The sequence below is a fragment of the Choloepus didactylus genome, chromosome X (genome assembly GCF_015220235.1).
Source record: "Choloepus didactylus isolate mChoDid1 chromosome X, mChoDid1.pri, whole genome shotgun sequence".
Lineage (NCBI taxonomy): Eukaryota > Metazoa > Chordata > Mammalia > Pilosa > Megalonychidae > Choloepus > Choloepus didactylus.
In genome coordinates, this window is record NC_051334.1 from 91,239,654 (window position 1) to 91,254,067 (window position 14,414).

The 14,414-nt window shown below is 38.5% G+C and overlaps 1 pseudogene; it reads right to left on the reverse strand.

Moving 5' to 3' along the window:
* Positions 1-946: 946 nt before the first annotated feature.
* The window catches only part of LOC119522250, a 106,523-nt pseudogene continuing 93,055 nt past the window's right edge, over positions 947-14,414 (reverse strand).

Genomic DNA, 14,414 nt, shown 5'->3' on the forward strand with positions numbered 1-14,414 from the left:
ACTTCATTCCTTTTTTATGGCTGAATAATACTCCATTGTATGTATATACCATGTTTTGTTTATCCATTCATTGATTGATGGTTATTTAAGTTGCTTACATCTTTTGGGAATTGTGTATAATGCCACTATGAACATTGGTGTGCAAATATTTGTTTGAGTACCTGCTTTCATTTCTTTTGGGTATATACCTAGAAATGGGATTGCCAGGTCATACAGTATTTCTATAGCTAACTTTCTGAGGAATTGCAAAGCTGTATTTCCACAGGCAATCAATGGATGTTCTTATTTTTTTACATCTTTTCCTACACTTGTAATTTCAGTTTTTTTATAGTATCCATTCTAATGGCTGTGAAATTGTATCACATATGGTTTTGATTTGCATTTCCTTAATGATGTTGAGTGTCTTTTAATGCAATATCTGACCGTTTTATATTTTCTTTGGTGAGATCTCTATTCATGTCTTTTGACCATTTAAAAAATTGGTTTGTCTTTTTGTTGTTAAGTTGAAGGATTTCTTTATATATTCTGGATATTAAACCTTCATTGGATATATGTTTTCCAAATTTTTCCCCATTTTGTTGGTTGTTATTCTACTTTTAAGATAAAGTCCTTTAAGCTACAAGTGTTTTTAATATTGATGAGGTTCCATTTAGTTATTTTTTTCTTGTTGCTTGTGTTTGGGTGTAAAGTCTCAGAAACCATTGCCTAACACAAGGTCCTGAAAATTCTTCCCTACATTTTTTTCTAGGAGTTTGATTGTTCTGGCTTTGATATTTAGAACTATGATCCATTTTGAATTGACTTTTGTGTAAGGTGTGAAGTAGGTGTCTTTCTTTGGCAAATAGAGATCCATTTTTTTCCCAGCACCATCTGTTGAAGAACTTATTCTTTCCCAATTGTGTGGCCATTGTCCCTTGTTCAGAAAGCAGTAAGGAGGCTAATGTCATCAACATGATGTAAGAAACCCTAGGAAGGCGCCCAGACCTCCACTGGCAGCACAGGCAAAGGCCCCTAGGCTGCAGAAAAGGTGGTGGGGAGTAGCCAAGCCCAGGAGACCCAGCATGGGACCCTGGTCTGAGATGTGTTGCAGAGCTCCCTGGCACTGCTGTGGGAGAGCAGAGATTCCTGCCCACCAGCCCTGGATCTTGTGGAACTTGTAGAAAGGTTGTGCTGGTACCTGCAGGATGACCTGGTCAAGGTGGAGCCCTTGGTGGAGGCTCTGCTGGAGAGCTGAACCTGCCTGCACCTGGTGGACAGTGTGGACATTTTGCCAGTGTGCACATACATGCTGGCCTCGCAGGAGCAGCCCCAGGCTACTTGTAATCTCCTAGAGGCTCAGCTAGATTTGACTGTTGTTATTCCCATAAGTATGATACTGATGTGCATCAAAACACATAATAAGTATACTGGACTCTAGAAAATATATGTCTACAACTTTGGAATTTCTGACATGTAAAGAAGGGATTTCTAGTGGGAGAAGAAGCTCAGGAATCAGTGACCTTCAATGATGTAGCTATCAACTTTACCAAGGAAGAGTGGGCCATGCTGGACACAAACCAGAGAAAGATGTTCAGAGATGTTATGCTGAAGAATATCAATCATACAGTGTTCATGGGATATCAGGTCTGCATATCAGAAGTGCTTTCATAGTCAGATCAAGGAGAACTGTGGAGAGAAGGATTAAGGTTTCTCCAAGTACAGAGTCCAGGCAGGGAAAATGACCATAAAAAAGAAGAAATTATAACCATGCAACATACCTCTAAGAAGGGCACATCTACTAACCAGACAAAGATTCCTCACACTGAAGAGGATCCCCTTGAAAGTAATGATTTGGGAGAATATTTCACTCACTCCACAAAGACTGACATGGGAAAGAAACCCAATGTAAACAAACAATTTCAAAGAGTTCTCAATTATCATTCATTCATTGGTCAAAATAAGAAAATTCAAATTGGATGTAAGTCATATAACTGTCATCTATGTGGAAAAGTCTTCAGAAGTAGTTCTGGCCTTAGACAACTTGAGAAAATATACACTGGAGAAAAGCCATATGGCTACTATGTATGTGGGAAAGACTTCACTGGTAGTTCTACCCTCAGACAACATGAAAGAATTCACAATGTGGAGAAACTATATGCCTGCTACAGATGTGGGAAAGATTTCACAGATAGTAACCCCCTCAGACAATGTGAGAAAACTCATACTGAAGTAAAAGCATATGTCTGCCATGTATGTGGGAAAGACTTCACTGATCATTCTACACTCATACAGCATGAGAGAATTCACATGGGGGGGAACCATATGTCTGCAATTTGTGTGGGAAATCCTTCAGTCTTTGTGGTACTCTCAGGCAACATGAAAGAATTCACACTGGAGAGAAACCCAATATTTGCAGCATATGTGGGAAATCCTTCAGTCATTGTGATACCCTTAGGCGACATGAAAGAATTCACACTGGAGAGAAACCCAATATCTGCAGTGTATGTGGAAAATCCTTCATTCAATGTGGTACCCTTAGGCAACATGAAAGAATTCACAGTGGAGAGAAATCCAATATCTGCAGTATATGTGGGAAATCCTTCAGTCACTGTGGTACCCTTAGGTGACATGAAAGAATTCACACTGGAGAGAAACCCAATATCTGTAGTATATTTGGGAAATCCTTCAGTCATTGTGGTACCTTTAGGCAACATGAAAGAATTCACACTGGAGAGAAACCCAATATCTGCAGTATATGTGGGAAATCCTTCATTCAATGTGGTACCCTTAGGCAACATGAAAGAATTCACAGTGGAGAGAAATCCAATATCTGCAGTATATGTGGGAAATCCTTCAGTCATTGTGGTACCCTTAGGTGACATGAAAGAATTCACACTGGAGAGAAACCCAATATCTGCAGTATATGTGGGAAATCCTTCAGTCATTGTGGTACCCTTAGGTGACATGAAAGAATTCACACTGGAGAGAAACCCAATATCTGCAGTATATGTGGGAAATCCTTCAGTCAATGTGGTACCCTTAGGCGACATGAAAGAATTCACACTGGAAAGAAACCCAATGTCTGCAATATATGTGGGAAATCCTTCAGTCTTTGTGGCACCCTTAGGCAACATGAAAGAATTCATACTGGAGAGAAACCCAATATCTGCAGTATGTGGGAAATCCTTCAGTCATTGTGGTACCCTTAGGCAACATGAAAGAATTCACACTGGGGAGAAACCATATGTCTGCAATATATGTGGGAAATCCTTTAGTCTTTGTGGTACCCTTAGGCAACATGAAAGAATTCACACTGGAGAGAAACCCAGCATCTGCAATATATGTGGGAAATCCTTCAGTCATTGCAATAACCTTAGGCGACATGAGAGAAATCACACTGGGGAGAAACTATATGTCTGCTATCTCTGTGGGAAATCCTTCCATTTATGTGGTAAACTTAGGTTACATGAAAGAACTCACAGTGAGAAGAAACTGTACACCTGCCATGTATGTGGGAAATGCTTCACTGATAGTTTCAGATGACATAAAGTAATTTACACTGGGCAGAAAACATTTCTCCTGTCTAAATAGGAAAACTTTTAGATATTATTCTGCTATTCGGCATCAGAGAAGTCATTAAACATGCTTTGCTTATGGAGGAGTCTTCAGCCACAGCTCTAACATTTAAAATAAAAGAATTCACACAGGAGTTTAATAAATATCTCTCTATGTAATAAATGGGTAAATGCTTTTATTTACAGTCTATCTTTAAATAACATGATTTTACTATTTTAGGATGAGCTCAAAGTCTGTAATTACCTATAATAAATTTCAGCTTAGCTCCATTCTTTAGTATACAAGTATAGCTCAGAGTAGGAATAAGTCCTAAACCATAAAAATGGACAGAAATATCCTTAGTAGGAGGAGAATATTCTAGGAGAACAAGATATAATATTTGATGGAGTGGCTACTCAATGAAAAAATGTGAGAAATTCTTTACTTACAATGCAATGTGTAGAATACATGTGAAGTTTCACATTGTATAATACATTCTATGTATATATAAAATGAAGAAAAGTCTTCAGTGTTTTTAATTTACTCATCAATGTTAAATTTCTCATACTGAGGAAATGACAACACTAAAATCAAGATGAAAAAGTGTTCAGCTGGAATTCACACCAGCAATATCAGACTGGGAAAAATAACTATCAAGAATGATTTACAACACAATTTGGACATGAATTCAGAGTTTTCCTTTTGACATATTAATGAAAAATAAATTAAAATGTAGGATTGTGAGGTGATCTGGAAGCTGCTGAATGCAGACTTTTGTAATGAGTTGTAGGCAGGGAAATCAGAGTTCTTTTCAACAGATTAGCACATGCACATATTTATGAGGTAAAAACTGGCTGAAAATTCTAATTTTCAACTTCTATTTTTTCATACAACTCAAAACATAATTATGATGACTAGGTTAAATCAGAAAATATCTTTAAATGTTAACTGACAAATGTACAACCAAAGATGATCTGTCATAATTCTTATATATAGTTAACAATTATGTACAGAGCAATAATGAACAGAACATAAATAAACAGATAACTTGGGAGTCATTTCTGATGATACAGAAAAAAAAAGAAACCCTAGGAAATAGCTCCCTCAGGATCAACTAATAAAAGGCCAAACTCCTCTTGCTTGGGACTCTGGAGGACAAAAGAAACTGAAAAAGTCTCCACAAATGTTGAATCAAAAGAAAAGAAAAATAATCTCCATGAACAGGTAGAAGTTTTCATTCCCAGTACAACAAGTAAACCCCTCCCCCTCACTCTGTTCCATGCAAATTGGGAGTCACACAGAGGCAGCATGGCCCAGGTCACACATGCCACAAATAAAGTTTGTGGAGACATTCACAGAAGTACACAAGACCCCCATGTATATCCAGGCACAGGGACCCAATTTCACAGAGATCCAGGGAAGAAGGCAAGGGGCTGAGGAGTCCTGCATATAACAGGGCCCACAGGGAGAAAAAGGGAGTAAGACCATGGCAGAAATCTGGGCAAGAGGTGCACACAATCTAATCTTGGTCTGCTGGACCACCTAAATGTTAAATGGACCTTTGTGGATGGACCCCATTTTCAAGGTTAGCCCCATCTGGGTCCCTGGGGAAGGATACACTAATGGAGGAAACCAGGGGCAGAAAAGCCTCACAGAAAAAAGGGGGAAACTGAACTGCTCTAAGACAAGACAGGTCCTAGAACTGAAAAGTTTAAGAAAAGGGGGACACACATACACACATACACACACACACACACACACACACACACACACAGAGACAGAGATAGATAGATAGATAGATAGATAGAGAGAGAGAGAGAGAGAGAGAGAGAGAGAGAGAGAGAGAGAGAGAGAGAGAGAGAATTTAAACAGTTCATAGGAACTTCAGAGAAAATTTTTCACAAAAACAAGCAGAACAGATCAAGGTTCCCAGAGGAGGAACAGAAGAATGAAGTTTTCCTCTTGGAGGTGAAACAATAGCACAAAAAGTACTATCTTAAAAAGTGTATTGTATATCCAGGGCAAGAATCAAATGAAGAGCTGAGCAAATCTAAAAAGTTAGATATGGGCTGGACATCCATATGCAGAAGAATGAAAGAGAATTTTCTCACACCATATAAAAAATTACCTCACAATGGATCAATGACCTAAACATAAGAGCCAGGATTATAAAACTCCTAGAAAAAGATGTAGGGGAGCATCTTCAGGATCTTGTGTTAGGCAATGGTTTCTTAGACTTACACCCAAATCACAAGCAGCAAAAGTATGAATAGATAAATGGGATCTCATCAAAATTAAAAATTTTTGTGCAATAAAGGCTTTTATCATGAAAGTCTATGGTAAAATGTTTGGAAACTACATATACAGTAACTTATATATCCAGAATATATAAGGAAATCCTTCAACTCAGTAATAACAAGATAACCCAATTAAAATTTGGCAATAGAGTTGAATATACTTTTCTCCAATGAAGATATACAAATCCTTGTAAAGCACATGAAAAGATGATCAATATCACTAGCCATTAGGGAAATGCAAATAAAAACCAGAATGAGATACCATTTCACACCCACTACAGTGTCTACTATTTAAAAACAGAGATTCCCAAGTGTTAGAGGGGCTGTGGAGAAATAGGAAACATCACTCCTTGCTGTGGGAATATAAAATGGTGCAGTCACTGTTGAAGACTTTTTGGCAGTTCCTCAGAAATCTAAGTATAGTATTACCATATGATTCAACAATCCTTCTACTGGTATATACCTAAAAGAACTGAAACTTTAGACCCTATCTGATACCAACATTATTCACTTGCCCTTGATGGGTCTTTCCTTTGTAACTAAATTCATTTTCAAGCTTCCTGCTACAACAAATTTCCACTTTTTCCACTAGCTTATTGGCCTCTATATTGTTACCTGATTCCAAACTTCCTTAAGTGTAGGCCTGCTCCAGTTAGATCAGTAATGAGTATTTTATATTACCATATTGGATTGAATAAAAACTAAACATATTCATAGTGCTACCAGTAATTTACCATTCTTACCACTAACTCATCAAAGATATTGGGTGTTATTGATTTAAAAAATGCAATCAAACCAACAAAACTTTAAAAAATCAATTTTACATCTATAAAATAAAAGATGTATTTTTTAATGCAAAGCAAATTAGGGAGAAAGTGATTGTCTTTTTTGCATTCAGCCTTTGACTTGTTTTATGGCATTTTTTCTTATTTTTATGAATAATATCACTACATTATTTTAAACTTGTAATTTTGACCCCAATTTCTTCTAATAATAATTCAAGATGGCTTAAAATAAAATTACACAATATGAGTGCTATAATAAGTCTTAAAAGAAAGATTGCTAGTAATATAGAAAAAGGGATTAAGGATCATTAGAACTATTATGTTTCATGCTGAGCATCCTGCAGCCAAATGATAAAGAGAAACACATTGGATTATTATGCCATTTTTATTATTTGTAGTCTATTGTCAAACATATGTCTGTAACATATAGTCAAGAAAATTAGAGGTTCTGTTTTTTTTTTTGCTGTATGCTCAGCTGAAAATCCCCAAATGCACTACAGAAAATATTTTTATGCCTCTCCTGATCTATTTTCTCTTTATTTGCTTCTCAGGTTTTCCCCAATCTCAGAAAGTAATATGGATGCATACAACTGATTTGGAAATATTAGCAAATCATCATCCTCTTTTAATCACCAGTGGTATTTAGTAGAAAAAATGTGGGAACAGAAGGTTTATACTCAAGCAAAAATGTTCAGAAGCTAGTGAATAATCTTTTCTATTTTCTTTCTTAGTTATCCATGATGTATACATTCTACTTTTATAAGGTAGAAAATGAAGAATTTGTATGATGTTAAAATACAACTATTTTCACAATTTTTTTCCATTAGCCATTCCATGAAACATCATCTTAAAATTGCATTTTCTGTTATTTATAGCATTCTCTGTTTTTCAAAATGAAATTTCATCTGTTTTTCTATGAGTAAAGAAGCACTTTGCACTTTAAATTATGCAATGATAGTTGTCATTTGCTGAGTATTTACAATGCACCATTTCATTTAACACTCCAAGGCCATAATCTCCATGTATTTTAGAGTATGGAAGCTCATATTCTAAAAGATTTTCCCAAGGTCTCTAAGGTAAGAAGTTGCAGATCAGACATCTTAACACCACTCTTCCTGGATCCAAAGCACCTACTCTTTTTTTTTTTTTTTAATCATCATTTTATTGAGATATATTCACATACCACGCAGTCATACAAAACAAATCGTACTTTCGATTGTTTACAGTACCATTACATAGTTGTACATTCATCACCTAAATCAATCCCTGACACCTTCATTAGCACACACAGAAAAATAACAAGAATAATAATTAGAGTGAAAAAGAGCAATTGAAGTAAAAAAGAACACTGGGTACCTTTGTCTGTTTGTTTCCTTCCCCTATTTTTCTACTCATCCATCCATAAACTAGACAAAGTGGAGTGTGGTCCTTATGGCTTTCCCAATCCCATTGTCACCCCTCATAAGCTACATTTTTATACAACTGTCTTCGAGATTCATGGGTTCTGGGTTGTAGTTTGATAGTTTCAGGTATCCACCACCAGCTACCCCAATTCTTTAGAACCTAAAAAGGGTTGTCTAAAGTGTGCATAAGAGTGCCCACCAGAGTGACCTCTCGGCTCGTTTTGGAATCTCTCTGCCACTGAAGCTTATTTCATTTCCTTTCACATCCCCCTTTTGGTCAAGAAGATGTTCTCCGTCCCACGATGCCGGGTCTACATTCCTCCCTGGGAGTCATATTCTACGTTGCCAGGGAGATTCACTCCCCTGGGAAAAGCACCTACTCTTAACCACTGAGCTATGCCCACTCCTCTGGATATGGGGTGATGTTGGAGAGGGAAAATAGGAAACAATATCAATCTTTATGAGGGTGGAGGTGAAGATTGAAAAATGACATTTAAAATTATCATTTGTTTCATGGAAATTTTTGGCCAAAGTTCAAAATAAACTTTCAATCTCATTGTCAGGAAATATTAAATTAAATTAATGACTTCTCTTCATAGGATACCAAGTAAAACATTCAGAGCACTAAGAAAAAGCATTGGTCCTAAGGATTTTTGGCAACATCCATTAATTTCCTTTTCAAGATTACATAAAGTAATAATGAGAATGTTACTCACTCTGGCTTTTTAGACTTCCAATGATGAGGTCTCTCTTCTTGGCTGCTGATTTGTTTTGAGGGCCCCACTGAATCTTAGGAATGGTGAATGTACTGGTTTGAAAATGTTATATACCCCAGAAAGGGCTGTGTACATTTCTTTTGGCTTAAACAATGGGAATTTACTGGCTTGTGATTTTGAGGCTAGAACAATTCCAAAATCAAGGTGTTTGCAAGATAATGCTTTCTCCCCAAAGTCTGTAACATCCTGGTGTGGCTGCTGGCTGCTGGCTGGCTGGGGCTTCTTCGCTTGTGTCCTCACCCTGCATCACATAGTGATGTCCTCTCCTTTCTCTTCTGGGTTCCACTGACTACTGGCTTCTGGCTCATCCCTGTGGCTTTCTCTTACTATGTCTCCATGTCTTCTGTTCATAAAGGCCTCCAGTAATCCAGATTAAGACCCAGCCTCATTTCATTGGGCTACAACAGCTTAACTCAAAATAGTATCTTTAAGAGATCCTATTTGCAAGGGTTTCACACCTACAGGAATGTGGGTTAAGATTATGAGCATGTCTAAATTGGGGTACATAATTCAATCTACCATGAGGGCTTCAGTGGAATATGCAGAGTTCAGATTCCCAGTAAGAGATGCCCTTAGTGAACTTCTGGTGAATACTCTCCCTCACTGTGCCGGTTTGAGTGTATTGTGTCCCCCAAATGCCATTATCTTTGTGGTTTTGTGTGGGGCAGGCGTTTTGGTGATGGTTGGATTTGCTTGGAATGTGCCCCACCCAGCTGTGGGCAATGATTCTGATGAGATGTTCTCATGGAGGCGTGGCCCCGCCCATTCAGGGTGGGCCCTTATCCGTGGAGCTATATAAATGAGCTGACTCGGGGGGGAAGAAAGAGAGCACAGCTGGGAGTGATGTTTTGAAGAGAAGCAAGCTTGCTAGAAAGGAACTTCCTGGGAGAAAGCCGTTTTGAGGCCGGAGCTTTGGAGCAGACGCCAGCTGCCTTCCCAGCTAGCAGAGGTTTTCCGGACACCACTGGCCGTCCTCCGGTGAAGGTACCCGATTGCTGAGGTGTTACCTTGGATGCTTTGTGGCCTTAAGACTGTAACTGTGTAGTGAAATAAAACCCCGTTTTATAAAAGCCAGTCCATCTCTGGTGTTTTGCATTCTGCAGCATTAGCAAACTAGGATACTCACCTTCTTTGCATGGTTTCCCCTATAAAAAAGAATGCAACACCCAGCCCTCCAAGGGGAGGAGGACAAGACACATCATTGATAAGTGGCAAAGGAATCAAAGAAAATTTGCACAAACAATTTCTGAGCAAATAGATGTTCACAGAGCTTCTCACATTCAGCATTAGCAAGATGAAATAAAGTGGCAGGGCAAACATGCAACCATATTACAGCTAAACAAATAGGTATGTAGGTAGAGAGATAGAGAAGGAAGGTTGGTAGAAACAAAGGAACACAGGAAACTAACTAAATAAATAAAAGGCAACAGATCCCCAAATTCTGGGAATCTAAGAAGGAGCTTTGCCGAGGGCCGGCCTCAGCAATGGTCAGGGTCCTGATAGGGGGGCTGGAGTCGGCGAAGAAAGAAGACAGACACCTTGTCGTGTCTGGGTATGAAGATGAAATCTCCGACCAAGCAGAGCATCAGAGCTTTATTTTTATAATTTTCTACAACATACACACTAGCATTTAGGCATACAATACTAGAATAGTTTGGCTAAATTTCAGACATTATTTATTCTTACACAATGATCAATGGGCTAGCAGGGATAGACTCCCTGAAGCGTAGCAAGACACAGTGTTTTTGGCACAGGCATAACAGTTCCTGTTATTTGGTACCAAGCAATCTATAACTATTTTTTGTGTTCATGTTTTTGAATCTGTTAATCATTACCTTTTTGTTTCTTCTAGCTAACTCTTTCAAAGCTTGGGAAGGGGGATTACTGCCTAGTTGACAGGTGGCCAGTGGGAGTGAGCAGAAAGGGTGACCTATTGTCTTCTAAGAAAGGAGCAGGCATTTTCACTACGCTGACGCTAATGCAGGGTAAGCTGCTGGCTCATTAATGTAGCTAGGTGTGGGAGCATTTCACCACCACAGAGCCCAAAAGACACCAAATGGGAAAAAGAGGCAGTAAGAATATAAGAAACAGCAGCAAGAAGCAAATTCCTTTTAGGCAGGAGTCATAGGTGCCACTCGGTGCGCCGCTTTGCGGAACGGTCACCGCGACATGTACTGAAGGCCCAGGGACCGTGCCACTAGGCCGACTGCCAGGTGCTGAGTTGGCTGCCCACAGAGCTTCCTTATATGTACTATAAGTTATTAAAGACGTTAGTATGAACATAAATTTAATAAAACAAGAAATAATGGATGAGATGATAAAACAACAGAATGAGAGGGAAAGGGAGATTGAAGAGGTAAGAAATTTGTTTACCATTGCATTTTGATAAATCATAGACAGGAAAGAATGGAATACTTAGGGCTGAAAATAGGCCAGGAGAAATATCTGAGATAGTCTCAATAAATGCAGAAGGGAAAAGATGAACAGGATAGAAAATGATAGGCACAGAAGACAGACAAGATAAACCCACACACTAGACAATTGTGTCCCCAAGATGCAGAAAAATAGAGTTAGAATACAGGAAAATTTTCTTGAAATGAAGGTAAAAGGGAATATTATGATCAAAAGGGTATGCATTGTACCAGGAAAAAATAATAGAGAAACAATGATATCTAACATTGAGCTTTACATTTAATGAAATTTTTCAGTCATGCCGTTAAATAAAGCAAGCCATCTATGAAGTGGGCAGCAGGAGAGGAGTCAAGATTTTCCTCCACATTTTCCACAGCTACATCAGGGTTGCCAGATTTAGCAAATGAAAATACAGGATACCCAGTTGTATTAGTTAGGGTTCTCTAGGGAAACAGAATCTACAAGAGATATCTAAAAATACAAGATTTTATAAAAGGTCTCACCCAACTGTGGGTATGCATGAGTCCAAATTCTGTAGGCCAGGCAGCAAATTGGTAATCTGATGAAGGTGTTCAATGAACTCCTCAGGAAATGCTTTGTTGGCTAGCTGAAGAAGTGAGGGTCCTCTATCTTTCTCCCATGAAAGTCTTCAACTGATTGGATTAAATCCAGCTGATTGAATTCTCTCATTGTGTAAGACACACCCTTCATTGATGTAATCAGTCACAGTTGCAGCAAATTGACTGATGATTTAATAAACCAGCCCTCTGGTTTATTAACCAGCCACAAGTGTCCTTGCAGTAACAGTTAGGCCAGTGATTGCTTGACCAGACACCTGGACACCATCATCTGGCCAAGTTGACACATGAACCTGACCATCACACCAGTTGAATTTGAACTTCAGATGTGATATTTGGGACATATTTATAGTAAAAACTTAATAGTTGTTTAACTGAAATTCAATTGTAACTGGGCATCCTGCATTTTATCTGGCATCCCCAATACACATCTAAAGTCAGAAAGCAAGGCAACATATCTGCAAGGTTCTGAGAAAAAGAAAATGGGACTCAGGAGTATTATACATTTTCTAATGTCTAGTAGACATTAGAAAAAGGTAGACATTAAATAATCAGGGAATATCATTTCACATGGTGGCTTACAGCAGCTCCAGGCTTATACTCTACCAGCTTGGCAACCTCCCAAAGAAGGCACTCTTTCCTTAACAAAGTTAAGCAAAACCACCTGGTCCAATTATCATTTTTTTTTAATTAAATTCAGTTTTATTGAAATACATTCACACACCATACAATCATCCATGATACACAATCCACTGTCCAGAGTATGATAACATAGTTATGCGTTCATCACCACAGTCTATCTCTGAACATTTTCCTTACATCAGAAAGAACCAGAACAAGAATAAAAAATAAAAGTGAAAAAAACACCCAAATCATCCCCCCATCCCACCCCATTTGTCCTTTAGTTTTTATCCCCATTCCTCCACTCATCCATACACTAGATAAAGGGGGTGTGATCCACAAGGTCTTCACAATCACACTGTCACCCCTTGTAATCTACATTATTATATACTTGTCTTCAGGAGTCCAGACTGCTGGGTTGGAGTTTGGTAGTTTGAGGTATTTACTTCTAGCTATTCCAATGCATTAAAGCCTAAAAGGTGTTATCTATATAGTGCATAAAAATGTCCACCAGAGTGACCTCTCGACTCCATTTGGAATCTCTCAGCCACTGAAACTGTTTCGTCTCATTTTGCATCCCCCTTTTGGTCAAGAAGATACTCTCAGTCCCACGATGCCGGGTCCACATTCATCCCCAGGAGTCATACTCTGCGTTGCCAGGGAGATTTACACCCCTGGGAGTCGGGTCCCACGTAGGGGGGAGGGCAGCGAGTTCACCTGTCGAGATGGCTCAGTTAGAGAGAGAGAGGGCCACATCTGAGCAACAAAGAGGTACTCAGGGGGAGACTCTTAGGCATGGAGCAGGTCATTTTAAAAAGAATTGTCAGCACATTTTCCCAACTCTGTGTGGCCACAATATAAATTAAGTAAAGGCTGAGAGTGGCCAGAAGATGGGACCCCTGACCTTCAGGTAATTATGCAATTAAAAATGTATCATGAGAACAAAAGATTATGAAACTTAGTAAAATAACAGGTGAGCTGCTACTGCAGTCACCTGGCCATTATGTGCAGTACAGCTAGCTGTAGGAGATTCTCTCAAGGGAGACAGAGAAATCCGCAAGGTAAAGGTAAAATTATGATAAGAGAGATACGTGGATTTCCACCTGTGCTTCAGTGGCGGGCCTTCCAGAGAAATTAGATAAGAGAAATAATGACACACAGTGCTGGCCTGTCAGTTTTTAGAATTAGGAAGTCAGAAAAAAGGACCGGAACCAAAGTTAAAACTATCTTATCTTAGAAGGATTGGGATCCAGAAGCCTGAAATCCCCCAGAGGACATCAAGAAGTAACTAATATAATTTAAAAATTGACAAAAGTGCAAATTGTCTGATTGGCACAAAGTCCCTTTAACAACCTTGTTTGTTTGGCCAGTAAATAAAACTATGGTTATGAGAGAATACTCTGCCAGGTAATGAATTAAATTGGGAAAACTTCTCCTAGTAACCAAGAAGCAAAGGCTTTAGCCCATATCCTCCTACTATGTCCCCCACCTGCTGAGGAGGCTGCTTCATGAAGCTTAAAAAGGTGGGCAAAGAGGAGCAGCCATGGGGTTGCAAATGGTAAAAACATTAGGAATCCCCCTCAAATGCTCCAATTTAATAACTGTTTTACGAGATTTTGTGAGGCTTATCCCTGGCTTCACCCTCGTTGAGTGTCCTATAGCAGTGGACATACACACGAAGCCAATATGCCTCTAAAGAATTTAACAAAACTGTGAAGACAAAATACTTTCAGGAATTTCAAAATTCATTTAAAATTAAATCATTGTGGTTTTTTGGGGTGAACAATGCAATACCTGTATGTCCATTAATCCTTGTCAAAAGATTGTATGGTACTGTTTCAAAATGCATTGACTAAAGTGTTTTAAATATTTAGCATTATTCTGACAAGTTTGATTAATGGTAATTGTATGTAAGATGTATGCTTGAAAAGAGATTCCAGAATCATTTTGGTAACTTTTAAGATAAAATATTTTTTAAATGTGTTTTTCTTAAAAGGAAAAAGAAAGT